This window comes from Choristoneura fumiferana, chromosome 2 (genome assembly GCF_025370935.1).
Source record: "Choristoneura fumiferana chromosome 2, NRCan_CFum_1, whole genome shotgun sequence".
Classification (NCBI taxonomy): domain Eukaryota; kingdom Metazoa; phylum Arthropoda; class Insecta; order Lepidoptera; family Tortricidae; genus Choristoneura; species Choristoneura fumiferana.
This window is the reverse complement of record NC_133473.1, coordinates 3,319,668-3,332,132: the sequence shown is the minus strand read 5'-3', so window position 1 is coordinate 3,332,132 and position 12,465 is coordinate 3,319,668. Positions and strand designations below refer to the sequence as shown.

Here is a 12,465-nt window from a genome sequence, read left to right as displayed (position 1 = left end):
AGCATATGTCAGGTTTTCTAACCACGGCTATTCTGGTCGTCAAGAGAAACGCTAAAACAAATTTTCGATTACATTCACCGAAATATTTAAGTGTTCCGTTGACAGAACCCTTTTTAATAAGCGTAAGCGCACGATTAAGGACTTACGCCAACCAGCCACCGGCTGCCAAAAATGATGAAAAAAAAAAATTTTATCTCCTTTCAGCAACCACCTTCTAAAATATTCTGGATTAATTTTAGCCGTTTTAGTGTAAGCCGTGGTGGCCTAGTGGTTTGACCTATCGCCTCTCAAACAGAGGGTCGTGGGTTCAAACCCCGGCTCGCACCTCTGAGTTTTTCGAAATTCATGTGCGGAATTACATTTGAAATTTACCACGAGCTTTGCGGTGAAGGAAAACATCGTGAGGAAACCTGCACAAACCTGCGAAGCGATTCAATGGTGCGTGCGAAGTTCCCAATCCGCACTGGGCCCGCGTGGGAACTATGGCCCAAGCCCTCTTGTTCTGAGAGGAGGCCTGTGCCCAGCAGTGGGACGTATATAGGCTGGGATGATGATGATGAATTTTAAAACACACATATTCCAATGAAGAAGCATTTACATGTTTTTAACCCCCGACGCAAAAAGAGGGGTGTTATAAGTTTAGTTGGAGCAGTAGTTCATTTTTGGCCCCACGGCCTTTGGTTATCTACGCCACTGAACCGAACGCACGCGTACGCGCTCATTGCTGCGTATTTACTTTTGTCTAAAGGACATGTTCTCGCGCGCGCTTATACGAGCTTATTATATTTACGCGTCAACGCTTAAAGAAAACAAAAGCGCACCTGTGCTCGCGAACACGCGCTTTCAAAAACGAGCTTATACGCGCGTATAAAACGCTAGTCTGAAACCGCCCTTGGATTATACCCAGTCGTCCGTACTTCCATCCATCCGTATTTATTAGATATAATAAATTTTGGATTTCTTATTACAAGTCATAGAGTCCGCGGAATATGATTACTTTTTTTCAGATTTAGGGGCTGATTCACCATCCATTGGTTAGTGTTATCTGACGGTTAAATGCGATGCCGTCTCCGTCTATTCGAACAAAACAAATAGAGACGGCATCACACCTAACCGCCAATTAACACTAATCAATGGAAGGTGAAACAGCCCCTAAATTGAAAATTTTTTACTCCTTATATTACATTCGGTAGTTATTCTTACAATTGATTTGTACTTTATGAAGTAAGCGAGGACTTATAAGGTTAAAAATGTGAACGTGACTGTGTTTGTTCTGCTTTGATGCCTTAACTATTGAACCGATTGCGTATATGTAGGGATTTTGCGTACATCAAAGGCTTAATTACTATGACTTTTTTGATCTCAAAAGAATGAGAAGTAGGTACCCAAGATACGGCAAAGGAATTCTACACAAAATCCTGGGTATTATATAATTTGTTAGTACGGACTTTATGATTACGGATTATTATAAGATACAATTTAATGAAAAGTGTTTTTGGACTTCCAATAACCGGAGTTGAAATATTATGTGAACTTCGGTGCACCTGTATTCATTGTCTACTAATCACATGCCTTTCAACGTGCTATGCACCCACAAAAATATCTGTGTCAGACAGTTAATAAGCCTTATTCGCCAAATGGCAAGCCAGTTTACTCGCATCTTGAAAGCAAACTTTCTCCTTCTATTATGAACTGTTGTCTGCATAGCAAGTCACTATAGTCTACAGATACGATACAGCTGATTTGTGTCACACGATGTGTTTGTACTACACAGTAATAACCACGGGAGTTGGCTTTAGAAAATCTGTGCATTCTTTCTTTGCTTTTTAGGGTTCTGTGCCTCAAAAAAAGGAACTCTTGTAGTATTCCAATACCTAAATATTTGTGAGCAAGTTATATATACATGTTTAAAATACGTCCAAATAACACCATCGCACGAATAAAAGAAACACTGGTTATGTACCTACGGTAAGGTTATGTACGGGACACATAGAAAATTGTCCTATGAACCATTATATATCGTGTGGTCATGTTGGTTGTGATGAATATTGCACTCTCATTCTAAGATGAAACCTGTGTCCAGTAGGACAATAGGCCGGAGATAGCGGTGACTATGAATCAGTAGCGTAGAGTGAACATTTTCATAAAGCAAGTCGAAGAGCGATAGAAAAGAGTATTACGTATGATTTGGATGCCACGTCACCGCTATGAATTTACCTGCCCGTTATTTTTAACCCTCAACACAAAAATGTCGGTGTTGTTACGTTTGACGCTAAAGCGTGTCTGTCTATCTGTGGCACCTGTGGAACGGATATACCGATTTCGATGTGTTTTTTTTTCACACGTTGCTATAGTTACGGCTCCTGAGTCACTTTTTAAACCGTAAGTTTATAGGATTAAAATTTGCCAAACATGCATTTTTGGTAGTTTTGTGGTAACCCCTTCTATAATAGGTCATCTAATAAGCATATTAGTATAATGTGATACAAAATTAATTCCTTTATTAAACTGTGCTACTTTTGTCCCCTCGGTGACGGGACAGGATAACAACAAGAAATAGTTTATACCCATTTAAATTAAAGAGACTTGCCATGCGGTGTTTTTTAGTATATTTTATCAAAATCAGTTCTTGAGATATTGAACTTTTAAATGACAATTCCTAATATTTTTCAACCTTTCTAAGTTGGTTAGGTTATTGGCAGAGAAGAAAGCGTGTAGTCTTCTCCGGTCGTAAGTTCTTTATAGTTTGAGCGCATGAATCTGTTCGTACATCTAAGCACTATTGACCTAAATAATAGCCTTTTGAATGATCGCTCCAATTGCTTGTGATAATAGGCTGGTTTCATTGTAGTGCTCTCGGCCGGGTGACAAGAAGAGTGTGCGTCAGAAAAGCATTCGGAAAAGTTTATTTTAAACCGCTTTTTTTTTGTTATGATAATTTTTCAGGAATTGACGTATTTTGACATTAAAGCATCAATTTAGTTAAAATTCGTCCAACATCTGGTAGCATGGTAAACGGTTGTGTTGCTCTGAAGATGAGCTCTGGTTGAGTTCAAAACGCGTCAATGTAGTGTGGTGGCGGTGATGGATGGGTTTGTGTGATTTATGTGTGTTCTTACAGTGTGTAGGTGGAGGAACTGATACATATTTCTTATGATTGTTTTTTTGGAGTCTTTTTGTATTTTTTATTTCAACTCCAAATTTGTTATTTTTACGGGTATCCCGTGAAACCATATCGAAAATAAAACTGATAGATACATGGATGCACAGAAAAACCAGAAAAAGAGACCAGCACTGGTGCTGGTCCAGCAGTGGTTTAGGGGTTATAGCACGCAGCACGGATTGCCGGGAACCTGGGTTCGATTCCCAGTGCTGGTCTCTTTTTCTGGTTTTTCTGTGCATCCATGTCTCAGTTTGTATTTTCTACATATTTCTTGCATAAACTTAGCTATCATAAGGCCGCGGGTAAGCAAAGTAGTTGTTTTTGTTCATTTATAAAATATATCTACCAGAAGAACGAGGGTCACCTAAACAGCCATGCGAATTAGCTCGTTAAAGTGATATAGGCAAGCTATATAGCACGGAGAACAGGCTGGGGGCCGAAAAGTTGGTTCTCGAATGGAGACCGCGAATCGGCAAGCGCAGCGTAGGACGTCCAACAACGAGATGGACGAATGACCTGCTTAAGGCCGCTTCACGGGGATGCAGGCCGCTTCCAACCGAAGTAACTGGAGGTTTATGGGGGCGGCCTTTATCCAACAGCGGACGTCCTACAGCTGACACGATGATGATGATAATAAATTTACCTACTACTTTGACATTTGCCTTTATAAGGCTCAACCAGAACATTTTGATACAGTTTTTTACTTTTCATGAGTAACATACAATAAGCAGTACAATACAATGATTTTCTGCCGTTTAGTTTCATAGTTTAAACAATAAACACTAAAATATAGGCAAATCCCTGCTCACCCCATAGTGAGGTCAGAAGGGATAGAAACAAATGAAAAAAATGACGATAACAGATTACCAGAAGAAAAGGAGATATAATATGTCTAAAAATATATATAACTAAACTACTTGTAGAGCAAGCTGAGGCAGATATTTTAAGTAGTAAGTGAAAACACAAAATATTAGTTCAATCCCTACTGCCCACGCAATCCCTTCTCACCCCTTTTTCTTGTCTAAATGATTAACGTCATGTGGATATTATGTGAGTAAGTGGGTATTTAATCAGGCGTTACTTTGTGGAGGTCCATATTAATGAACTATTAAACAATTATTTGCTCGCCCGCGGCTTTATGATAACTACGTTATTTACATAGACGTCTCTATCGTAAGCTCACGTGTTTTAGTTGTTTTATTATTTATTCAGATTCTAAGGGTATTTTGATAAGAAAGGGTCCATCTTCCACTCCATGAAATTGGGATGTCCTAATTTTTGACAACATAAAATAAATCGAATAGGCTTTGTGAAGCGTTTTCAGAAATCAGATTCCAAAAATGTGATAAACTGAATTAAATAAGCAAAATTTAAGTAATGACCCTCATTTGACCCTGCAGTGCCCCGTCCCAAAGGCAAGTTATAAAGCATGTCTACTCTCTTAAGCAAATTGACAGTTTGACATGTTGCTGTACTGCTTATAGTAGCAAAGAGTGACAAAGATAGAACTTTAATCACATGATGCGCACCCGGCTTTAAACAGTCGTCATTTATCGTAAAGTCCGAAATGTATACGAGTATTTCCAATGTATTTTTACAAATTAAATTATTAAATTACTACGTTACAAGTAAATACAAAAGAATTTAAATATCAGATTTTAATAAAAAATATCTATTAACTATCACACCATTAAAAAAACATAGGAATAATCGAAGCTAAAAGAAGAGAAATAAATAAAACTATTTGTCATGGTTAATTTAGGACCCTAAGCCGTGCTAGAATTATTGTCAAATTGTAATGCCACAAATTATGTTATGTACGATCTGATTTTTTCTAGACAATGGAACGTGGCTGTCTCACTGTGACGTCATCCAGCGTATTTCGTAAAAAAAATACAAAAAATCAAGTACTCATCCAAATTCAAAATCAATGAAAATGGTATCTTAAAATATCCTATTCTTTCCAAAAATAAAATAAAAACTATAGGTTATAATTTTTGGTGCATCCCAATTATATAAATAAATAAACATTTTCACTGCAAACGTAAGTACTCATAGCAAGTGTGAGAGATGATTCAGCTCAACGAAACTGTGAAGCACTTTAACTTATGTTTGTGTAAGATGTGCACACTTCCTACGTTCTGACGTTACTTAAGCTTCAACTTGAGTATACATCAGGTTCCGCTTTGTATAGTTACGTGCTTCCTAGAAAGTCAGAGTCCTTGGCGGTTGTGGACAAACTACATTATCGTCATCAATGGCAACTGGGCCGGATAGCCTAACGCAGGGATCCCCTGTCTTTGTTTATGCTGCGACTCTCTTTACCGATATTTTGTCAATGCCCTTGCAAAAGAATAACTGCGTGTATCTCTAGGTCCGTATGCAGATGATCCAAGTGTACTTTTCGTTTATTTGCGGATTTAAGACAATGCCCCATACAACGCCCACAGTTTGGGAACCAGTCGAGTGGTTAGAGAAACTACTTAATATTATAAATGTTTTCTACATACAGCCCTGTAACCGACTGACAGACAATGTAACAGCAGTATTTAATAGGGTTATGTTTGTCACCCTTCGGGCACAGAATTGTAAAAACCGATAGTGTTTTTTTTCAATCCTGAAATTTAATCGGCTCAATGATCGATTCTACATTTTAAAAAATTCGGACTTCACCTTATTTCAATTTAATAGATTTTTTTCCAGCAAATTGGCATAAGTAAATTATTATTCTTCTAAATACATGACAGTATGAAAAATATATTTACACAGTTCTTTTACCTTTACATTGTATGAAAGTAATCCTAAAAAGAGCTACCGCAATGTCACTTGCATGCAAAATTCAAACATAATTCCCATAATTTTAAGAAAATCTTTGTACAAACAACGCATTGAATCGCCGACCCGCTCAAAAATGTTCACATGTTTATACTACGCGTATAATTTGTGTATAATTGCATGAAAGATTTCGGAAAGTAAGAGATGCTGGCAGGAAGTTTTGGTGTTCCGTACCATTCCGTCGCAGGCGCAGTTGGCAAGACGAACTCGCAACCGCGCGGACGCTGCGCGGGAGTAGGTTGCGTTTTGAAATTCGCACATTAAGTGAAGTGTTGTGGTTGTTAGTGAATCAAGGTAAGCTTAAATCATTTTAAATAATAATAAATAATTAAATAAATGTCGTGGGACAATTGACACCAATTGACCCAGTCCTAAACTAAGCAAAGTTTTGTCACCTAACTAGTTTTTGATTATATGTATGTTAGTCTGTAAGGTATTTATTGTATGGGCCAAGTTGCCCGAAATAAATGGATGTATTATTATTATTAATAATAATAAATAAGAACCTTACTGAAAGATTCTCTCTCTTTTCGCCGAAATATTATTCCCAAATGCTTCATTTGCCAAACTTTCATTTTTTTCAGAAGCATATTTTTTTTTCAGAGCTTTCATAAGACAAACTTAAGCTGTGCTAGATACTGTGTTCTATCAAGCCACAGGAAAAAACACTAAATTTTTTTTTGGTTTTGGAAAAAAATATTGGGAAGTAAAACAGTTTGGCAAATGAAACTTTTGGGAATAATATTTCTGCGAAATGGCAGAATACACTTCAAAAACGCTCATTAAGCTTGTGTTGATCTAACGTTCATTTGATTTTATCTTTCACTTTAGCATTTGCCTTTGCCAGCCATAAAATTAAACTTACATTAAAATATAACAGGTATGTAACTACACGTTATGTTTGTCTATATTAGTCATTAAAATTCAAACAGAAAATTATACCTACACACAATTTGTAACCGTATTTATTTTGCGAAACTCTTTCAGTAACCCAGACGTTATTCTCCGAAATTTTAATTTCTGTTAGTATTAGGTGATAAAGTCCTAAAAATATATGAACACACTTGTCTACTTTAATGAAATAGACGCTACTAAATTAAGATAGTGAAGACATTTAAATTAAATTTGCGTGGTGCCTTTGGAGTAGCCGCACCCACTCGAGTATAGTCCAACATAAAATACTGGATTACCACTAGGCAACATCCGAAGGCACCTTGTGTTTTTTTCGTACTTAATCATGAAAATACTTTTATGCTCGACTTTGGTGAAAACTGTAGTTTTTGTCCAAGAGCTAGCTGATACACTCAAAAGATAATATTATGGACTGTGATGGATACCTACTAATATTTGCAACATTTTTTAAAACTTTAAAATACTATTATTAATTATCTATTAAAAAGCTAAATAGGAATTGACATACGCTGGCTTTTGATGATAAGATTGATTCGCTAAGTAATTTGAAAACTGTTTCGAGAATAGTTAGAATTTTTTTGACTTTTTTTATGCGGTATGCTTTAGCTTTGCGGGATGGCGAGAAATTGAATTTGGTTGCCAACCTTAACTTTACTTTTTGTTTTGTGTGCAAAAATGTTGTTAAAATAGTAAGTATAATCAATCTAAAAATCGGAAAATTAAATTCTAAATGTGATAAGAATACTTATGCTAAGTAATATAAACTGAACAATAACTTGCAATCAAAAGGAGATAAACTTAGTTTTATTAACAATTTGTCAAACGAAGCCATTATTTTGAACAGAATTAACGTTAGGTAACTTAAAGTTTCAGTGTACAACACTTAATTAACAGGCTTTGAAAATTACGTAAGTAACTCACAATAATATGGCTTTACGTAAGTAAAAGCAATTTCGATACTTTCTATGCCTCTCGAAATGTAATAGTTAGGCGATGTACAGTCAGTTACATGTCAAATTTGCGATTCGATTTCAACGTTGTAATTATTTACGTGGTACCTACTAAATTGGTGTTTCTAGCTCTTACTGAGTTAGACATTTTAATATCTCACCTACTTGTTTTTTTATAGTAACCTTATTTTGTTAGACGACGTCTTTGAGTTTGCGATTTACTTTGCTTTGAGTTATTCTTATGTTAAACCATGTTTTTTTAAGATGTTACGTTTTTAAACACTAGCATTTCTAGAAATTCTAGCTCCTAGAATTATCTCTAATTACAAGATAATAGTATTTTTTATAAATCATCGTCATCATTCATATCCCGCCGAAAGACGTCCACTGCTGGATAAAGGTCTCCCTCTAAGAGTTCCTCAACGATGCATCCTGTCCTGCCCGCATCTAACTGGTTCGTACGACCTTCATAATATAGTTAGTCCGTTTTAATGTAGGCCCTCCCACGCTACGTCTTCCGCTTTGTAGTCGCCATCCTAGAACCTTATTGCCCCACCGGCCGTCAATGTGCCCAGCCCACTGCCACTAAGGTCTGGCGATTCTCCGAGCTACATCAGTGACTTTGTTTCTCCTGTGGATCTCCTTTTCTGATTCGATCAAACTCGCTCCATCGCTCTTTGAGTGATTTTGAGCTATTTTATTAGGCCCTTGTAAGCGACCACGTCTTAGTTCCGTACTAATATTTATCATTTATGTTTTATACAATAAGGAATTCCGTAGCGTAAAGTTCCGCAAATCATTAACTTAAATCCTTTTTCCATCCTCAGCCATTGTAACTCAATCATCAATCCATCGATCACGTCTATCGCATAAACTCACAATATCAAATTAATACGGCTGACTATACAAACCCTTCTCGCGGAAACACCTCTCAAAGGAACGGTACGTGCTAGAGGGCACTAGCTTTCTCTTTCTTACAAACGGATCCACGTATTTTTCGTCCCGCTGTCACTTTCACTTCTGCGAATGACCATTGAGCGAGGAAGTGCCGGCACAATAGGTGAACGCTATATGATTTTAATGGTTATAGATATTTATTTTTCAGATGTTATCGAATACCTGGTTGACTGAGCGCACGCTCGATCTCTTTCGAGATAAAACAAATACAAATACCTTCCCTAATCTGTGTTATGTCATAATGACAAAGTTTATATGTTATATATATACTCAACGGCACAAAGTTTGGCCCACTCTTCATACAAAATCACCTTTTATTGCATACATTTGAGGGCCAGGTTTTTTGCAGCTCAGTATATGTTAATTTATAAACTGCAAATGAGTTGCCTGGCTAAATCCGGCGCTTATACTTGTGCCAAAGTAACTTTACGTTTTTGTAAAGGGAATAAAATATGCTTTCGTTAAAAAAAAAACTTATGACACGACGTGTCGCATGCTTGCCCATGTTTTAGCTTGACATGGCAGGGGAATTAAAATCTTTATCAGTTTTTTAAACGAACGTACATATCCTATCTCACAATGTAAAGCTAGGCTGTCAACCGTGGTTGTCAAGTCCGTAAGGTTTAGGGCCTAAACTTTAGGCCTTCCACACATGGAGCTACTCAAAAATAACTAGTTACATAGTAACATTTTACTTCTTATAGTTAATATTTAAATTAATTAAAGACCTTTTTAACATTATTCCCGGGCACGATTACAGAATTCCTCTATTGAATAATAACACTTCTCCAGCAAAACATACTTAAATTTTCGTTTAAATGTGTGACTGTTACTAATAGATTTTAGTTCAAGAGGTAATTTGTTTAACAGAACTATAGTCTGATAACCCATTGAGTGCAAAGCAATTTTACACAGTCTTATTTTACAGAGACAGTACTTACTATTTGGTTGAGTCGTCTATCTCTCTGTTCAGTCGTTTCAACATCATGGATATAGACCATCAAGTCCGTAAGCACCACTAAAATGTACAGGCTCAAAAAAAATGGCGGTGACGCTCAACTAACTCGTTATACTGGCCAGTGAAAGCTGTCCAGCATTTTTTACGAAACTTTAATCTGATATCATTTTTGAGACTGTAAAAATTGTCATATTCTAGCCCGGCTTAAATAATTTTGATACTTCTGCTATAAGAAATAAATAAATAGGTATTTTTTTGTTTAATTTAACCTCCTACCATCCTCAAAATGCAAAATGTAACAAGATTGTTAGAATTAAAATGTTAGCAGATGTATTCAATGCCAATGTGGTCAAAATGGTCCAAAAATTGATGCGTCTGGGCTGTACCTACGTAAATGGGCACTGACAAAAGTCATAAAATTTACCAAGGGACTACTAAAGTGCATCATCAACTTTCACACATTACTATAATGAATGTTGATGCAGCTTAAAGTCTCGAGTATAATTTAATATCTGGAATAAATATCTATGTATCAACATCGTTTAATCAGTGTACAGCAAGTGGTTGTCAGCCTCATTTTTTTTATTTTGCCGCGGTTTGTCTGGGACAGCTTTCGTTGGCCAGTCTAGTAATTTGAGTTTGTAACTAGATATTTTTGAGTAGCTTCATATGCGGGGAGCATTAGTCATCGGATTAAGCCAAAGCAACCCATTTGCAAATTATAAATAAACATTTAATTTAAATTATGAACATTGTCAAAGTAAAATATCTTTATTCAATTTAGACCATAACAAGCACTAATGAATGTCAAAAAAAATCTAACACCGGTTCGGAAAAACCTCTGCTGAGAAGAATCCGGCAAGAAACTCAACGAGTCATGTCATGCCATTGTCATGTAGGCCCCCAGTTTTCTTACAAGAATTCCTGTTTCAATTACCCTAATGCACATAATATAAATTTATTGAAATAATAATAACACTAAACTTCAGCCTATTTGGACCTGCAAGAAAAATCGTGGCAGTATGGCAACACCAGGTTAGTCTTAACTAAAATATTAGAGTAACAACAAAATTAAGATTGCAAAAAGTGCCAGAAAAACGTTATGACAGGATTCGAAATATTCACAGCAGCGTGAATAAAAAAAACATTAATTTTAACTGTCTATTGTTTTGTTAATACACTAAAAGGGAAAGTTGAAGTCAAAAGGGCAAGAAGAGAGTCGAGTATCTCACGAAAGTTTATGTCTTTCATACAAAAAGAATTTGATTCAACTAATAACGTACTACTTTCTTCAACGAATAATGGCGACATCGTCACACTAGCGCCGGATATAGGTTTGTAATCAAAAATGAAGGTAGAAAAAACCTGCTAGGAGAAATTCTTCGAATCGATAACTTGTTTCTTGTCACGGAAATTACTAAAAGTACCCGTCTTTATGTTGTAGGTCGGACATTATGTGTGTAACTCACTTTTACTGGCTGACATAAGTTTCACAGCATTTATTTAACAATGGGGTTTTTTGATATTTTTCCTTAAGTTCATCAATTGACGATAATATTTTATGCGAAATTTATGTTATTTAAATACCATTAAGAGGAAACCGGAAAGGATAACTGTATGATAAACATGGTGAACATAAACGAACGGTTGTCAGTCATATTGCACTCTCCTCCTAATTTTAAATATAGTATTTTTTTGTGTTGTGTTAGATCTGTATTATATTGTAGGTACCTATACCTCCTACGTTCAATGGGAGTGCAAAATGCTTCCAGCGTCAAAAAAAAAAGAGATTTATAGTCTATGTGGTGATAATGTAACACGACGTACGTAGTTAGACGTATACTGAGTATAAATCACACTGAAGGGCACAGGCCTCCTCTCAGAATAACCGACTTGGACCGTAGTGTCCACGCGGAAAATTATATACATAATTCTGAAATACGAGTATACATTTGTTATCAAATTATATAATCTCAAAGCTATCATTTTAAATTAATTCAGAACTCGGTATTATTTAAATACAAGTGTACTTTATAAGAAATTTCGTAAGGAGAGTGTTGTTTGTTCACTAGTTATGAAATTGACCGACAATAAATAGAAAGAACGGCCAATATCCGGCAATTTTTTTTTCAATGGAACCTGTATAAAACATTTATTTGGGCCAATCAACTATTTTACTGACACTTTGGGCGTCTCCTGCGTTACGAAAATTGTATAGATCTGGAGTTACCAAAAAATCGTACTTCCAACAAGATATTTTACGGTTCAATAGGTTGAACTAACGTAGGATGGCATGTATTCATGTACATTGTACACCATCTATAAAATTACAGAAAAAACATGTTTACTTATAATTAGTGTCGGTAAAAAGTTGATTGGCCCAATTAATCTAATATCAACCATATTTTATTATAATGTTTATTGTGCTATAAGAGCAGAAACTTTTATTTGTCACAGGTAATACTATCTTACATCCAAAACTAAAACTATATATAAACTTTATGATATTATTAATGCGAAAGTTTACACGTTTAGATGCTTGGTTATTTGGAAGTTCGGATGTCTATTACGTATGCAAAAATGGCTTGATGGATTTAAATGAAATTTGGAACATTTAAACCGTGTTTTTTGTTTCTTTTATTTCGACAGACGGCTCAGTTCATACGATTTTTTTTTCATACGTATTACGA

The 12,465-nt window shown here is 35.8% G+C and overlaps 1 protein-coding gene across 1 annotated transcript in view; it reads left to right on the top strand.

Moving 5' to 3' along the window:
• Window positions 1–6,179: 6,179 nt before the first annotated feature.
• LOC141445658 (very long chain fatty acid elongase 4-like) overlaps window positions 6,180–12,465 on the top strand; it is a 36,755-nt gene continuing 30,469 nt past the window's right edge. The window contains exon 1 of the mRNA XM_074111511.1: window positions 6,180–6,292. The gene's annotated coding sequence lies outside the window, so the exon portion shown is untranslated. The remainder of the gene's footprint in view (window positions 6,293–12,465) is intronic.